Source organism: Portunus trituberculatus, chromosome 36 (genome assembly GCF_017591435.1).
Source record: "Portunus trituberculatus isolate SZX2019 chromosome 36, ASM1759143v1, whole genome shotgun sequence".
Classification (NCBI taxonomy): domain Eukaryota; kingdom Metazoa; phylum Arthropoda; class Malacostraca; order Decapoda; family Portunidae; genus Portunus; species Portunus trituberculatus.
The window spans coordinates 3,011,725-3,029,224 of NC_059290.1; the positions used below are offsets into that span (position 1 = coordinate 3,011,725).

A 17,500-nucleotide genomic window follows, 5' to 3' on the forward strand; every position below is an offset into this window, starting at 1 on the left:
CGTCTACTGGTCACCCAGCCAGTCTTCCCCATTACGGAGCGAGCTCAGAGCTGATAGACCGATCTTCGGGTAGGACTGAGACCACAACACACTCCACACACCGGGAAAGCGAGGCCACAACCCTCCAGTTACATCCCGTACCTATTTACTGCTAGGTGAACACACCCCACACATTAAGAGGCTTGCCCATTTGCCTCGCCGACTCCGGGACTCGAACCCGGCCCTCTCGATTGTGAGTTAAGCGTGCTAACCACTACACTACGCGGTGTGTGTGTGTGTGTGTGTGTGTGTGTGTGTGTGTGTGTGTGTGTGTGTGTGTGTGTGTGTGTGTGTGTGTGTAATGAGGCAGGGAAGTTCTTGTGGTTAGGAGGTAATAAAGTAGTAGTAGTAGTAGTAGTAGTAGTAGTAGTAGTAGTAGTAGTAGTAGCAGTAGCAGTAGTAGTAGTAGTAGTAGCAGTAGTAGTAGTAGTAGTAGTAGTAGTAGTAGTAGTAGTAGTAGTAGTAGTAGTAGTAGTAGTAGTAGTAGTAGTAGTAGCAGTAGTAGTAGTAGTAGTAGTAGTAGTAGATAAAAAAGACGTAATGAAAGAAACTGTTTTCTCTCTCTCTCTCTCTCTCTCTCTCTCTCTCTCTCTTTCAAAAGTATGGTATGTTATGTTCTTTATTCCTGTGTGTGTGTGTGTGTGTGTGTGTGTGTGTGTGTGTGTGTGTGTGTGTGTGTGTGTGTGTGTGTGTGTGTGTTTGTGTGTAATTCACCACGGTCGTCTACTGGTCGCCCAGCCAGTCTTCCCCATTACGGAGCGAGCTCAGAGGTCATAGACCGATCTTTGGGTAAGACTGAGAGCACAACACACTCCACACACCGGGAAAGCGAGGCCACAACCCCTCCAGTTACATCCCGTACCTATTTACTGCTAGGTGAACACACCCCACACATTAAGAGGCTTGCCCATTTGCCTCGCCGCGCCGGGACTCGAACCCGGCCTTCTCGATTGTGAGTCGAGCGTGCTAACCACTACATTACGCGGTGTGTGTGTGTGTGTGTGTGTGTGTGTGTGTGTGTGTGTGTGTGCGTAGCTAGAGTTAGTTTAGTTTAGGAACTGTTCGCGTCTTTATCAAAACGTATAATGATAAAAAAATAACATTAAAATTTCCTTATTACTTGCAACCTCTTTCTTATCACCCTATCTAATAAAATGACGCCTCTCCTTCCTCATCTGTCCCTATCTCCTCTCCTTCTCCCTCTTCCTCTCCCTCTCCCTCACCCTCCCATCCCCTCCCCTCCCATAAGCCACACGAGACACGTGGACAGAGGAGACCTAAAGAGAAAAATGTGCATAGTAGCGGAAATATTAATAAAAAATGACTAATATCTTTAACGTTATGAAAATATAAGAATGTAATGAAAATACTGAATAAAATCTGGTTTGGTTGATGAAAAACGACATAAAATACAATAAAGAAGGGAACAGACAGACAGACAAAGACAAAGACAGAAAAAGACAGAGAGAAACAGACAGACAGACAGAGAAAAGAGAGAGACAGAGAAAATTATACAGGTAGGAAACAAAAATTGAAGACAAAAAAAAATTAAAAACAGGAAAAAAAAAGGAAGAAAAGAACGAAGGAAGGAAAAGGAAAAGGAAGAGAGATAAAATAGGAAGAAAGACAGGAAGCTTGGCAGGAAGGGGAAGGAGGCCCAGGGGAAGAAAAAGAAAGATAGATGGAGGGAAGGAGGGAAGGGAGGGGACAGGAAAAGGATGAGAGAGAGAGAGAGAGAGAGAGAGAGAGAGAGAGAGAGAGAGAGAGAGAGAGAGAGAGAGAGAGAGAGAGAGAGAGAGAGAGAGAGAGAGAGAGAGAGAGAGAGAGAGAGAGAGAGAGAGAGAGAGAGAGAGAGAGAGAGAGAGAGAGAGAGAGAGAGGGAGGAGGAAGTCAGGCTGAGGAGAATGAAAGAAGAGGAAGGAATAGTGAAAGGAAGGAAGAAGGAAAGTGGAGGAGAGAATGAGATAAAGGGAAGGAAGTGAGTGGTCGAGAGAGAGAGAGAGAGAGAGAGAGAGAGAGAGAGAGAGAGAGAGAGAGAGAGAGAGAGAGAGAGAGAGAGAGAGAGAGAGAGAGAGAGAGAGAGAGAGAGAGAGAGAGAGAGAGAGAGAGAGAGAGAGAGAGAGAGAGAGAGAGAGAGAGAGAGAGAGAGAGAGAGAGAGAGAGAGAGAGTGTGTGTGTGTGTGTGTGTGTGTGTTTCCTTCCGTTACACCACAAACAAAAGATAAACAAAGAGAAGTCTGAGAAAACAAGGCTGGAACCAAACGAAGCTTCAATAAAGGGATTCGAACTCAGATGGGTCTCGTGAGGCTGCAGGAACGAGGCAGCGAGACTCTGGACGCAGGACAGTCGTGATGAGTGGGGAAGGGCATGAAGGATTGGCCACTAAGAAAAGGCGCGAAGGATCTACTGTTTTAACCCATTGAGTACCGGACGCGTTTCTAGATTCATTCTGCTTACTAGTTGGTGAATTCATACAGCTTCAGAAACTCATGTGGGGGATTAAAATAGTGAAGACTGTGGCCATTAATCTCCTGACCTTCATAGACCTTTTTTAGTGTAAGTAAAATGGTCTAGTCGTACACTTAACTCAAGGTAAAAATGCGTCCCAGTAATGAAGGGGTTGAGGAATTTAAAAGCTGGTTAACACTTTTTTTTCTGATGTTACGGAAATGAGTCTAGTGAAGTGAAAAGAGCTCTGTATTGTTATTGTTGGTTGTTGTTGTTTTCCTGGAGGGGAGGAAGAAAGGTGGCGGTGGTGCGTTACGGAAATATAAAAAAAAAGTGCGCTAGGTTTAAAGTAATATTTGTATCCTATCTAGCTTTTTCAACACCAATGAGAAATATATCAAAAACTATATCCGGGTTATTTGTGGTACGTGTAGGGAAAATTCATGTTTTGTTTTAAGATAAAGTTTTTCTCATTACGTAACTTGTATGACGAACAGTAATTCCTGAAGGTTATCGCCATGTATGAAAACAACGACTCTACACTCTTCAGTACCACGACGACATCCCATATTCATTCTGCTTACTAACTGGAGATTTTACACACCACCAGAAACTCTTGTGAGGATTTAAATAGTGAAGACTCTGCCCATTAATCTTCTGACATCCATAGACAGCTCATAATGTAAATAAAATCGTCTAACCGTAACCACAACTCAGGGTAAAAAGGCGTCTCAGTAGTGAAGGAGTTAAGATTATTATGGCTGGGAAACCTGCCAAGATAATAATTGAGTAACGAAACAAAGCCTTTTCACGGTGTTTTGTATGCTGAATTTCTATAGGCTGTATGACTGTATGACCCATTTAACGATGTACTTTATTTCCACACGCTAAGCTGCATCATTAACCTTTTCACAGGGATATGGGACCATTAATAAAACAAAAGGGCCGTATTCTCAAAGACATCTGTATTTCACCTCCACTATTTCAAAAGGTTTTATTAAAATTTACTCGATTTTAAGGTGTTTTTACGGTTCTAGAGGCAGTGACAAGATTTCTCCATTACTAACTGATGAAACACTCTTGAAAACGTCGCTAATCATCTCTGTGGCTTTGGAAAATAGTCCACGATTAGTACCAGTAGTAGTAGTAGTAGTAGTAGTAGCAGTTGCAGCACTAGTAGCAGTGATAGTAGCAGTAGTAGTAGCAGTAGTAGCAGCAGCAATAGTAAGAATAGTAGTAACAAAAGGAGTTAAGACATCAATCACACTTTTTATTTATCTCGACAAAACTCACAGGAATCAAACTCCCCCTTGTTTTAATCCCTCACAAACCAGGGCGAAGTCACAGTTCAGGGCACTTTACGGGGAAACTGATCCCTTAACGACCTTTCAGTAACAGCAACCCTAAGCACTTACTGGAAGGCACTCTGACTTTTTAAGGAAAATCTGAAAAGACAATTTATTCTCATCTTGAAAGAAAAAATCTGCCTTACTTTTTTTTTTGTGTGTGTTTGAGGAACCTTGTGTGTGTGTGTGTGTGTGTGTGTGTGTGTGTGTGTGTGTGTGTGTGTGTGTGTGTGTGTGTGTGTGTGTGTGTGTGTGTGTGTGTGTGTGTGTGTGTGTGTGTGTGTGTGTGTGTGTGTGTGTGTGTTTGGGAAGAGGCGTGTAGATATTATCAGGACATTTACACAAGCTTCCAAAGGTGTGAAGGTGCTCTCTCTCTCTCTCTCTCTCTCTCTCTCTCTCTCTCTCTCTCTCTCTAATCTACACCCAAACTAACAGAAAACAAAAATACACACAAAAAACTAACGTAACCTGTTCTCACTATACACACTAATAAATTTCCTAATGACACTTCAATAGAACCTTTTATTTTTCATCTTTATTTATGTCCACCTTGTTTTATTTCCATCTCAGTTTATTTTATTGGAGAAGTGTGGTCAGGGATGTCAGTTTGGGGGTTTTGGGTCTTGTTAAGGGGAGGGACGATGGTTGGGGGGAGGAGGAGGAGGAGGAGGAGGAGGAGGAGGAAAGGTCTACAGAAGCCTCAGGGAAGGAAAGGAGGGAGGGAAGGAGGGAGAAGTGAAGGGAAAGAGGAAGTTTGAACGATCTTTGTTTTATGACTGGCTACTGCTCTCTCTCTCTCTCTCTCTCTCTGAGTCTTAATCCATTTATCTCTACACTCCATTTATTCATTCTTCCTACCTTTCCTCCGTTTCTCCTCTCTCTCTCTCTCTCTCTCTCTCTCTCTCTCTCTCTCTCTCTCTGACAAGACAAATGTAAATTGAAAAGAGGAAAAATAGACAGTGAAATATATAAAAAGACAAAAGATGATAGTGGAGAGTTATATATCAATAAATGAAGACAGACAGAGAGAGAGAGAGAGAGAGAGAGAGAGAGAGAGAGAGAGAGTGTGTCTGTGTGTGTGTTTCATGGTCACTTCAGCTGTTATTGTGGCCAGCAGGGGAGGAATCCACACCCGCTTGTTAGAGAGGCAGTTGTGGTGGTGATGGGAGTAGATTGTGGTAATGGTTATGGTGGTGGTGGTGGTGGTGGTGGTGGTGGTGGTGGTGGGCAGGCGGGACAGGGAATGGTCGTGAACATGTCAAAGCGTGTATCTCTACCAGCTTTTCTTTTTTTTTTTTCGTTACTTTTCTATTTTTCTTTTTATTGTTAGTTTTTTGTATTTTCGGGGTCGCTTTCTTTTCTATTTTCTTTTTTTTTTACTTAGTTTCTTTTCTTTTTCTCACTTCACTTTTTTGTTTTTCTTTTTTGTCTTAGTTTTGTGTTTATTTTTGTTTATTTTCTATTTATTTTTCGTCATGTTTCTATATTTGGGATGATTCTTACTTTTTTATCTTTTTCTATGACCTCTCTCTCTCTCTCTCTCTCTCTCTCTCTCTCTCTCTCTCTCTCTCTCTCTCTCTCTCCAACACAACACTCCTCCATCTATCACAATATCATCTTTAACCCTTCTTATCCTACTTAAACCCACTTCGACAGCTATCATTTGTTCTCTCTCTCTCTCTCTCTCTCGTGGTGGGTTTTCGCAATTTCAACTCTTCGTATCTCTCTGACCTCTGACCTCGATAACTGAGCAAGGTCGAGGGCAGACAGTGGCAAGACCAATAATGCAGCGGTGCCTTTGTTCTGTTAGGCACTCTTGACCCTGTGACTGGAACTAGCAGGGGGAAAGTCAGGCACTTGTCAATACCCTTCCATTGCTGGTTGGTCTTTGCTACACAGTCCTTTTATGGCTTATTCTTTTCTACTTGTCTCTCAAATGTGGACTTTTGTAACTTAGCAATGATGATTTTCTCTCTCTCTCTCTCTCTCTCTCTCTCTCTCTCTCTCTCTCTCTCTCTCTCTCTCTCTCTCTCTCTCTCTCTCTCTCTCTCTCTCTCTCTCTCTCTCTCTCTCTCTCTCTCTCTCTCTCTCTCAAAGTATTTTGTACTTTGGTAGATTAGCAAATATGAAATTAATCTTCTGTATATTGTTAATTGGTCTTTCACTGACAGTTCATCGTTCACTTTATCATCTACAGGTTTTCCCACACGTTTTATGCTAAAGTGTCTCAAACTCATACTTTTTGGAATTTAATGTAGACTGAATGAGTTTCGTCGTTAATATGTGTAAGGAAAAAAAAAAAAAGAAAGGAAACGTGACAGCTAAAGGGAAGTTCGAAGTATACACAGGTACTGGGTTACAAAAATACAGACATAGTGGTGGTCTTCTTCCCATTCTATGTCCACTGCCAACTGAACATTCCTTATAAATTTTCCACAATCTTTAAAAACTATTTGCTACAATACAAGGCCTCCACTTTTTTCCTTTTTGTAGCTTAATAAAGATTAAATTAACCTCAATTCATTTTTTTTTCACTTTTTTCTTCTTTTTTTTTCATTCCATCTAAACAGTTTCTTACAGTGGTGTCAGTGTCGACAAAGGCTGACCAAACCAACAATGAGTCTGCAATGTGGAGACAAACTAAAGGTTAAAAATAATAAAACCACAATTCGGTACAAGAAAAACATAAAAAAAAAAAAAAAAACTGGTGAACTCTTCTGACTGCACAGAAAAGAATTCATCCTCACACACACACACACACACACACACACACACACACACACACACACACACACACACACACACACACATATAGAGTTCTAGTTTTCTCAGTTTTGCCACATGACGGGACAGAAAAGTGTCCGGTATTCCGCTGCTCCCTGTAACATAGCGCCTGGAAAGGATCTGCACGTGTTCATTCGTGTTTTTATTGGCCAGTGTGGTTGGTGGTAGTCCGTCTCTGCAGCAGTCAGGCTTCCCTCACCACGTGGAGGAAAAAGTTAAGGTTTGGAAGGAATGTCAATTGTCTGGTGAGATAGGATTGTGAATGACTTGAAACACTGCTGGAACACACACACACACACACACACACACACACACACACACACACACACACACACACACACACACACACACACACACACACACACACACTTGCTAGACAAAACAAAGTAACATCAACATAGAGCTAAATAAACTAAAAAAAAAAAAAACATGATAAACAACACCAAGTAATCACACAAACTAAAAAAGAAATAAAATAAAACGAAAAAGAAGAAAATATTAAAACCTTGACGTCAGAAAAACAAAATGAAAACAAAAAAGAAAATCAAACAGGAAAAGTACATAAAAGTGTGTTAGATTAGATTAGGTTAGGTTTAAGTCAGTCAGTCAGTAAGTAAGTCAGTAAGTAAGTCAGTCAGTCAGTCAGTCAGTCAGTCAGTCAGTCAGTCAGTCAGTCAGTCAGTAAGTAAGCAAACAACCATGCAACCAAGTAAGTTACGAAAAATTTTGTTAGATTAGGTTGGGTTAGTATATATGATGGTTAGGTTAGGTTAGGTTAGGTCAGGTTAGGTTAGGTTAGGTTAGGTTAGGTTAGGTTAGGTTAGGTAAGGTTAGGTTAGGTAAGGCTAGGTTACGTTAGGTTAATATGTGTAAGGCAAAAAAAAAAGAAAGGAAACGTGACAGCTAAAGGGAAGTTGGAGGTATACACAGGTACTGGGTTACAAAAATACAGACATAGTGGTGGTCTTTAAATTACACCCCTACAAAACGTCCATTTTATCCCTTACTAGTTTTATCTCCTTTCTTTATGGGCCGGCACTTGGCAGGGTATTGCTCTCTCTCTCTCTCTCTCTCTCTCTCTCTCTCTCTCTCTCTCTCTTATGCATTCGTGAAAGAGGAACAAGAACAAGAAGAAAAAGAACGAGAACGAGAATAAATAAGATCAAAACAAACAAAAAGAAAAGAAAACAATATGAAAAGTGAAAAGAAACAAAAGAAAAGAGATGCGCAATGAGGAGGAGGAGGAGGAGGAGGAGGAGGAGGAGGAGGAGGAAATGGATACAACCATATTTGAGGGTCAGAAAAGGGTGAGAGAGAGAGAGAGAGAGAGAGAGAGAGAGAGAGAGAGAGAGAGAGAGAGAGAGAGAGAGAGAGAGAGAGAGAGAGAGAGAGAGAGAGAGAGAGAGAGAATTAGAGGGTGAAGGGAGCAAATTTGGGTAAGAGTGAGAGGAAGAGGCGGTCAAGGAGGAGGAGGAGGAGGAGGAGGAGGAGGAGGAGGAGGAGGAGGAGGAGGAGAAGAAGGAGGAAGCTGGCGGAATAAATATTAGACCGACCAAGAACAAGAAGAAAAAAAGAAAACAAGAAAAAGAACAAGAAAAAGAAGAAATACAATAACAAAACAGACATCAAAACACTCCACACACACACACACACACACACACACACAAAAACGAGGAACCAAACAACACAACAAAACAAAACAAAAAAAAAAAAAGAAAACGGAACTAAGACAAAGAAATTTACAGGGGTGACTGACGAAAAGAGAAAGAAAAAAACGGAAAGAGAAAGATAAAGGAGGAAAACTGGAGATGGAAATAGGTGATAGGGCGAGGATAGGGAGGAGGCAAAGGGGTGACAAAGAGCGAGCAATTGGCAGTCCCTTTTGGTTGTGGAATGTAATTTGTTGAGGTAATTAAGTTAACGTTTCTCGCCTACTTGTCTAAACAGAGCCGTCGCGTGGGGCTTTATATCGAGTTTCCTGCCAGTGAGACGTGCCAAGAGGAGGAGGAGGAGGAGGAGGAGGAGGAGGAGGAGGAGGAGGAGAAGGAGGAGGAGGAGGAGGAGGATATATTACAGTTTTTTTTATAGTAAAGGGTTCTTGATGTGCTCATATTGTTATTCTTATTTATTTTACTTAACTTCCTCCTCCTCTTCCTCCTCTTCCTCCTCTTCCTCCTCCTCCTCATCTTCTTATTCATATTCATACTCATACTTCTCCTCCTCCTCTTCCTAATCCTTACCCTCCATCTACGTTAGTTCACTTTTTTTCCTTGATCTCCTCTTCCTCCTTCTCCTTTTTTCATCTACTGTTAGTCCTGCTCATCTTTTTCTCCTCCTCCTCCTCCTCCTCCTCCTCCTCCTCCTCCTCCTCCTCCTCCTCCTCCTACACGAAGCTTAACTATGCATAACACCATATAACAAATTCAGATCCTCCTCCTCCTCTTCCTTCTCCTCCTCCTCCTCCTCCTCCTCCTCCTCCTCCTCCTAACATGGGGAAAAAATAATAATGGTCCTTCCTTCGTCAAGCTAACCTATATTTTTTTCTTTTTTTTTCCCTGGAGCTGTTGACTGGATTATGAGGCAGGAAAGTTATATTTCTTCCCGCCCGCTGACGTGAAGAGGTGTCTGTCTGTCTGTATGTATGTATGTTTTTTTTTCTCTCTTCCTTTTTTTTCTTTTCCTTTCTTCTTTTTTCGTTTTCTTTTTTCTTTTTTTTTTCTTCTTTTGGTGAGGTTATGTTTGTTTCTGGTCAGATTTGGTAGATATCGTTGCTTTTGTTGTTGTTGTTGTTGTTGTTAGTGGTGGTGGTGGTGGTGGTGGTGGTTGAAGTATTGACGTCAGAAGTTGTTGTTGTTGTTCTTATAGTAGTAGTAGTAGTAGTAGTAGTAGTAGTAGTAGTAGTAGTAGTAGTAGTAGTAGTAGTAGTAGTAGTAGTAGTAGTAGTAGTAACAATAAATAGAATAACAACAAGAACAAAGACACGACCAAAAGAAAGCAAAAAATACCAAAACAAAAACACTTCAATACACCAATACAGCAAACTCGAACCACCACCACCACCACCACCACCACCACCACCACCACCACTACCAAAACACGTGTCGCTGTCACTCTAACAGCCACCACCACCACCCAATACCACCCACACCCTTCCCAACACACACAAAGAGAGAGAGAGAGAGAGAGAGAGAGAGAGAGAGAGAGAGAGAGAGAGAGAGAGACCACAATAACAACAGACACACATGTTTAAGCGTCACTTTAATAATATGACACAGAATTAAGCTTCTCTATATCAGGGTGTCGTAAAGGCCAAAATTGACACTAACTGGCTAAGATCTTCGCCCTTGTGTCCCTCGGTAATTAAGGTTTTGATGTATTGTTGGGAGGGGATGATGTTTGTGGGGGGAAGGGGAGATGGGGGGAGAGGAAAGGGAAGGGGAAGTTAGGGTGAGGGGAAAGGGGGAAAGAAGAAGAGTACGTTTCTAGTATAGGGAGGATGTAAGAATGGTAATGGTGTTTGTATGTGTGTATGTAGGTATGTATGTGTAGAAAGGGTGAGAATATACTGCGCACACACACACACACACACACACACACACACACACACACACACACACTCTCTCTCTCTCTCTCTCTCTCTCTCTCTCTCTCTCTCTCTCACACACACACACACACAAACCTCAACACGCGCGGGAACAATGAAACACGACGAGGAAACAAGGCATCAACACACCAGTCAGGCCCTCACCGCCACGCTTCACGACCCTAAAAGCGACAACTCTAAACAGACCAGGCACAGCGAAGGCCGCAGCCAAGTTACGGAATCGTGTGGCTTAGAACAAGACATCTTTCCCCCTCTTTACGACCCCGCCTGTCAAAAAAACTGGCCCCACTAACGAGGTGGACACTCTATTTGCTTCCACCTGTCACTGTTTAACGAAGCCAGACGCAACACTCCACCCTGCTCCACTGTCACCGCCTCACGCCACTCCATTACCTCGCCACGGCTTTCCATGCTGTACTTTTAACTTCTTCAATACTGGGACACATTTTTTATTTTGAGATTTGTGTACCATTAGACCATTTTATTGACATTAGGAAAGGTTTATGGAGATCAGAAGATTAATGGCCACAGTCTTCACTATTCCAATCCCACACATGAGTTTCTGAAGCTGTATAAAATCACCAAATAGTAAGCAGAATGAATATGGAAACGCGTCATGGTCCTGAAGGGGTTAACCTGTCTTGTCTGAGAGTGTCACTCCTACCACCACTGTGCTAATCCTGACGTAACGCGAATTAACAAAACATAAGGCAACGTAACAACATTCCACTCCACGCTCCTCTGTCACCGCCTCACGCCTCTGTATTAGTTCAGTGGTGCCTCCCTCCTAACGCTGTACATTTACTCTGCCTTGTCCAAGAATATTCCCTCTACCGCCACCGTCTTGTGTTTCAATCCAACGTGAGGAAAGGTAAAAGAGTGTAATAGAATGTAACCTGAAATCAGAGGAATTTAATATATTTCACATATGTCGAAATTAGATCGAAGTCTTTTAACGTAAACTAATTTGGACAAAGTTATTCGCAAAGTAGACTAATACAATCTGACCGTACCTCACCTTGTCCAACCTAACGTGAGACAAAAAGTAACAAATGATACCCAAAGTAGTAGTAGTAGTAGTAGTAGTAGTAGTAGTAGTAGTAGTAGTAGTAGTAGTAGTAGTAGTAGTAGTAGTAGTAGTAGTAGTAGTAGTAGTAGTAGTAGTATAATTGGCCACTTTAATCCCAAGCAAACCAAACCACACTTAACCTAACCTAACGCAACCTCAGAAACCAACACTGCAACCAACACTTGAGCAACCTAACCTAATCTTCGACCTTCCACCCTCAACACACATTACCATCAAGACAACTGGCAGACAACACACTTAACACCCTCACACCCTCACTTATGAACAGTAGCCCAGTAACCTGCCATGACCCGGGCCTGCCTCCTTCACCTCGCAGCTTAAGGAGGCGTGTGAAAGTCTCTCCCGGCCCTCCCGCTGCTTAAAAACATGGGCAGGTTTTCAACATCAGCTCTGTGACGTAACAATACCACAGCCACTCCCTAACCTCCTCCGTGTTTAGAAACGCTTTCCTCTCACATCACAGCTACTTTTCAAGACCAAAGAGTTGATTGCCCGGATTTTCAATACTATATATGTGGTTAGTGATAAAGAAATCTTGTTTAGTTGTCATAGAAACATATACATTCTTAAACCGTGACACTTTTACGAGAGCCTTTTGAAAGTAAAGTAGCTCTTTCATCACTACTATTTTCAAAGGTCAAGCATATGATTACGCTGGTTTTCAAGAGTATTTGTGTGGTTAATGATACAGAAAAACCTTGTCCATCTGTTACAAAACCATATGCACATCCTTTTAAAACCCGTGCCACTTCAAGGAGACTCATTTGAAAGTTTTAGCTCTCATAACACTATTTTCTAAGACCATAGAGATGATCATCCGGGTTCCTAAGAGTGTTTCTGTGGTTTATGATACAGAAAAATCTTGCCATTCTGTCGTAGAGCCATATATACATTCTTAAACCCGTGACACTTCTACGAGACCCTTTTGAAAGTAGTGTAACTCCCACATTACTATTTCCCAATGCCATTCATATGATTACTCGGGTTCTCAAGAGAATATCTGTGGTTAATGGTATAGATGGCTTCTCAATCTTTCATAGAGCCATATAGACATTCTTAACCCGTGCCACTTAACGAGAACATTTTTGAAAGCAATTTAGCTCCGACATTATTATTTTCCAAGGCCATATATATGATTATCCGGTTTTTTAAGATCAATCTGTCTTAGAACCATATATACATCCTTAAAACCCGTGCCACTTCAACGAGACTCATTTGAAACTAGTGTATGTCCCACATTGCTATTTTCCAAAGCCAAACATATAATTTCTCTGATTTCCAAGAGTATATCTGTGGTTTATGATAAAGATTCAATAGAAAAATAGTGTCAATCTGTCTTAAAACCATATACACATCCTTAAAACTCTTGCCACTTCAACGAGACCCTTTTGAAAGAAGTGAAGGTGCAGAGCAGAAGTGTTGCCAGAGTAAGGGAGATGTCTGCCTCGTAACCCGCGTGAATCTTATATATGACGATACATGAATCAAGAGGCCGGTACTGAGGCCAGAGTTTGCTGATTCAGAGTACTGGTTTGAGTAAGTGGCGGGGCGTGTAGGAAAGTGTTTTGTGGGGGGGGGGGAAACTTTTGGCTTAGATATATATTGTAGGAATCCATCGTCACTGGAAAAAATCGTCGGTGGAAAAGATGCATATATAGATGTCGTAAGGAAATGAAAGAAAATGGCACAGGTATAGTGGCGAGGTTACAGAAAACGGTAAATGAGAATAGTAAATGGAAAATAGACAGAAAAATGGCCCCAAGACTCACAGAAAAAAAAAATCACACATAGGTAAATTAATGCAAAAAAAAAAGTTTCGTGATAAATGGCAGACAATAAAATGGCTGAGAAATAAATGTCACGGTAAAATAAGAGAAAAAAATGTGCCACTGAGGAAGACTAAAATGGATACTGGAAGTTATGAATTCTTGAGCAGGGACACATTTGGACATGGATGGCACTGGAAGGTGTGACAAGGCACAGATTACAAGTGAGGCCCAGAGAGGGGATGGTAAGTGCAGGTACTCAAGCATTCCGGCCATTGCTTCAAAATGTTATATTTCCACACCAAGGAATACGTCACCTTCTGCCTTAGCCAATATTTCCCCAGCAAACATTATTCTTTTAACCTTTCTCTCTCTCTCTCTCTCTCTCTCTCTCTCTCTCTCTCTCTCTCTCTCTCTCTCTCTCGCCTTTTTTTTCCAAGATGTATTCTGTTTTTCGCTCTTTCCAACAATTTTTCCATTTTATTTTTGTCTTTGTTTTCTATATTTTTTTCTCTTTATATATATTCTTTTTTTATCCGGTATTTTCAGTTGCTTTCTACATCCTTCTTTTTTCCTCTCTTTCTATATCTGTCAGTACCCCGAAGGCATCATCAACAGCAGCAGTACCATCACCACCACCACCACGACCCCTCAGCTGCCGGCCTCAGTGTTCCCAGTGTCTGAGCGGCGCCCTCCAGCAGCGGGTGTTCCAGGTAAGGCATCAGCGCTGGTTCCCATCCCGTGTGGCGCGCCTCGGGCCACGCACTACCCGCCTGCGTGCTTATTACCGATGCACCGCCAGGACCCGCCGCTCTCACATGGCAGTATGGTGTTGACTTATCAGTGGAAGCAGGCAGCGACACCACCACACCTACCTCTGATCACTATCGCCACCACCACCACCACCACCACCACCACCACCTTCAGGAGTATCGGGACATCTTTGGACCTTAATTGGCCTTCATTATGGAAATGTTTTCTGTTTACTTTTTTTTATAAAGCAAATTGGTCTTTTTTTTGCGCGCCCTTGACCGGTATCCTGCAGTCATGAGAGTACAGCATTAGTGTCGCCAACAGCAATAATGTAAGTGCAGGGCGGTGACTTCTTTAAACCTTCACTGTTCAATTCCTCCATTTATCTACTTTTTTTTCTCATTTTATCTTATTTTGTATGAGGGAATCTGGCCAAGAGCAACCAAACAAAGGAGGAGAAAGAGACCCACTGAAGACGCCAGGCACTAAGGAGAGCAACAGTGCAAAGGAACATCCCGATTTTTATATTGCAAGTCTTTCACAACATAACTTCTCTCTATCACCACCAGAAGTCATCAACTCCAGCTGAGCCAAACAACCACTAACCAGGAAGTGTTCAAATACATTAACCTCTTCACTACCATGATGTGTTCTCATATTCATTCTGGTTACTATCTGGTGATTCTATACAGCTTCAGAAACTTATGTGGGGATTGAAATATTGAAGACTGGCCATTAATCTTCTGACCTACATAGACTCTTCCTAATATAAATGAATTCGTCTAATCGTACTCACGGTAATTCAATATTCTCACTCATTCACCTCTTTCCCTGCTAAACTCAAATTTCCTGCCTGTTTCTGTATTTCCTCCTTTCTTATGACTCTTTCAAGATGGAGGTATCAAGACTCATATTCTTCAGATTTTGATGATTGTATTTGCTCTTTTCAAGGTGCCTCAGTAGCCCTTTCCTTTTGTTGTCCTTAGCCAGCACACTTTTAACCTAACCTAACCTAACCTAAATTTTCATGACTGCCTTTGCTCTGTTTCAAGGTGCCTCAGTAAACCATTCCTTTTTGTTGTCCATGGCCAGCACATTTTTTCTCTTTGCTCTGTTTCAAGGTGTCTCAGTAGCCCTTTCCTTTTGTTGTCTTTGGCCAGCACTCTCCTTGCATAATAAGAATATAAATATCATCCTTATCACCACATCATTCGCACCCAGATCTTCTTACATTATGACTATGAGAAGATAAACCGGTACATGAGCAATAAACATGTAATTATCCAACAGTGTAAGAAGCAAATTAGAAAGCAGCGATCCAACACAAAGAAGCATCAACAAACCTGTCACTGCGTCCTATCGATTACACTTAACATGCTGCAGTGTTGTGGGTGGATGGGTCTTAAAGTGTGCATTCATGAGTCCAGGGTAAGCTTAAGCCCTTCTGTACTGGGACGCATTTTTACCATGAGTTTAGGATATGATATGATTTTATTTACATTATGAAGAGTCTGTGGAGGTCGGAAGATCAATGGCCAGAATTCTCACCAATTTTAATCCTCACATGAGTTTCTGAAGCGGCTTAGAATCGCCAAATGGTAAGCATCATGGTACTGAAGGGGTTGGTGATTCTACACAATAATCAGAAAAGGCACACATATAAACCTGGCTAACCACCTCTAAATCCTTGCAAAATAGTGTTCATGAGACAAAACATTTAAAAAAACCCCGAAAAACTCACTCTGCAACTGATCATATGATAGAAAACATCAGAGCGACACTTGCAAGACACAAACAACCAGACACAACAGGGAAACACAAGCCGAGTTGGTTGCATAATCCCTCCATTCATTCACTCTAACCTGCACTGAATGGCACAGAAAACAGGCTGGCCAGGAACACTCACACACATTCCCACACCCAAGACGCCACAACCAGCGCCTCTTAGACTTGACCTTCACCACTCCCTCTCTCTCTCCCAAGCTGCCCCGACACCTGCGCCACCGCCACCTGCTGCCAGACGCTGCTCCGCCACACCTTGACACCCTGACACCTGATACCCGCCACACTTCCCCACTTGCGTCACCACACCTCGCCACAGCTCACTATTGTGTTGCCCAGTAAGTGTCAAGTTTATTACAGCATTCCTTGGGTTTTTGTTTTCATTGCCTGGGTGTTGTGTCTCCTGTTTGGCTGGTCTGTGGCTGTTGCTCTCTGTCTGTTTCTGTGTCTTTGGCTCTCTCTGTCTCTTTCTGCCTTTCACTCTCTGTCTTTGTCTGTCTGTCTTTCTGTCTATCTGTCTGTCTGTCTGTCTGTCTGTCTGTCTGTCTGTCTGTCTGTCTGTCTGTCTCTCTCTCTCTCTCTCTCTCTCTCTCTCTCTCTCTCTCTCTCTCTCTCTCTCTCTCTCTCTCTCTCTAAACGTTATATGATCTCATTGTTGCAGTGACGGTTAACTTATTTTTTTCATCGACGTATTACTCTTTCACTTTCACACACACACACACACACACACACACACACACACACACACACACACACACACACACACACACACACACACACACGATGCCAAATTGGAAGGAAATCACATTCAAAGTAACCAACACTTTCTTTGAACTTCTGAACTTCTTAACCTCATGTTCCCTCGAAGCACAACGGCTATCTAAACACTTGGGGGATCAGAAAAAGAAGAGAAACACTTACGTCACTGCATATAATTAGCTTCCTGTAGTAGTAGTAGTAGTAGTAGTAGTAGTAGTAGTAGTAGTAGTAGTAGTAGTAGTAGTAGTAGTAGTAGTAGTAGTAGTAGTAGTAGTAGTAGTAGTAGTAGTATCATTATCATTATTATCATTATCATCATTATCATTATTATTATTATTACTATTATCACTATTAGCATTATTAGCATCATCATCACATTATTAACACCACCATTACCATCATCACCACTGCAATTCCACCACCTTCACCACCACCACCACCACCACCACCACCACGTACTCTTCTTCCTCACCTTCCTTATCTCCCGTCAAATAGCTAATTTTTACCACTTCTTCCTCTTAGATCTCTTTTTCCCCCTGTCTTCTTCTCTGCAGCATTAAGGCGCTTATTTTCCATCCATCCATCAAGGCAAACTTTTATCTCCGTTATGCAAGACTTCCCCCGCGCTGCTAACCTCATTAATTATGCCTCCTGTAATGCTGTCACGCCCCATTGCTTTTTTTACACCTGCCGCCCGTCCCCACTTTGTAATTGGGTCACTGTTATTATTGTGGCTATCTTTTTTGCTGGTAATTTGTAATGGTCTCTTGTTCTTGAGCCTTGTCATCAGTCTTGTCAAAATTTATGCTTTTATTTACTATTATTTTGATTGTTGTTTTTTTTTGTTGTATATATATTTTGTTTAAGGTACGTACGTGTTGTTGTTTATCTGATAACGCTGTTTTTTGTTGTAGTTTCGTTGTTATTGCTGTGAAATTGTTGGTTTATCTTTTATTTTATTTTTATTTATTTTTTTTTTTTTTTACATGTTGCTTCTGCTTTGTCATATTCGAGACTGTTATTGATTTGCTAAGTCTATCTTGTTCTTTATTTATCATCCTTCGCCTCTTAAGAAAATATATCCAGTACATTTTTCATTCTTTTTTATCTAGTTACTCTTTATCTTCCA

General features: G+C 41.7%; 1 protein-coding gene across 1 annotated transcript in view; it reads right to left on the reverse strand.

The window, feature by feature from the left end:
- The window catches only part of LOC123513385, a 161,091-nt gene that overhangs the window by 68,455 nt on the left and 75,136 nt on the right, over positions 1–17,500 (reverse strand). The window lies entirely within an intron of this gene.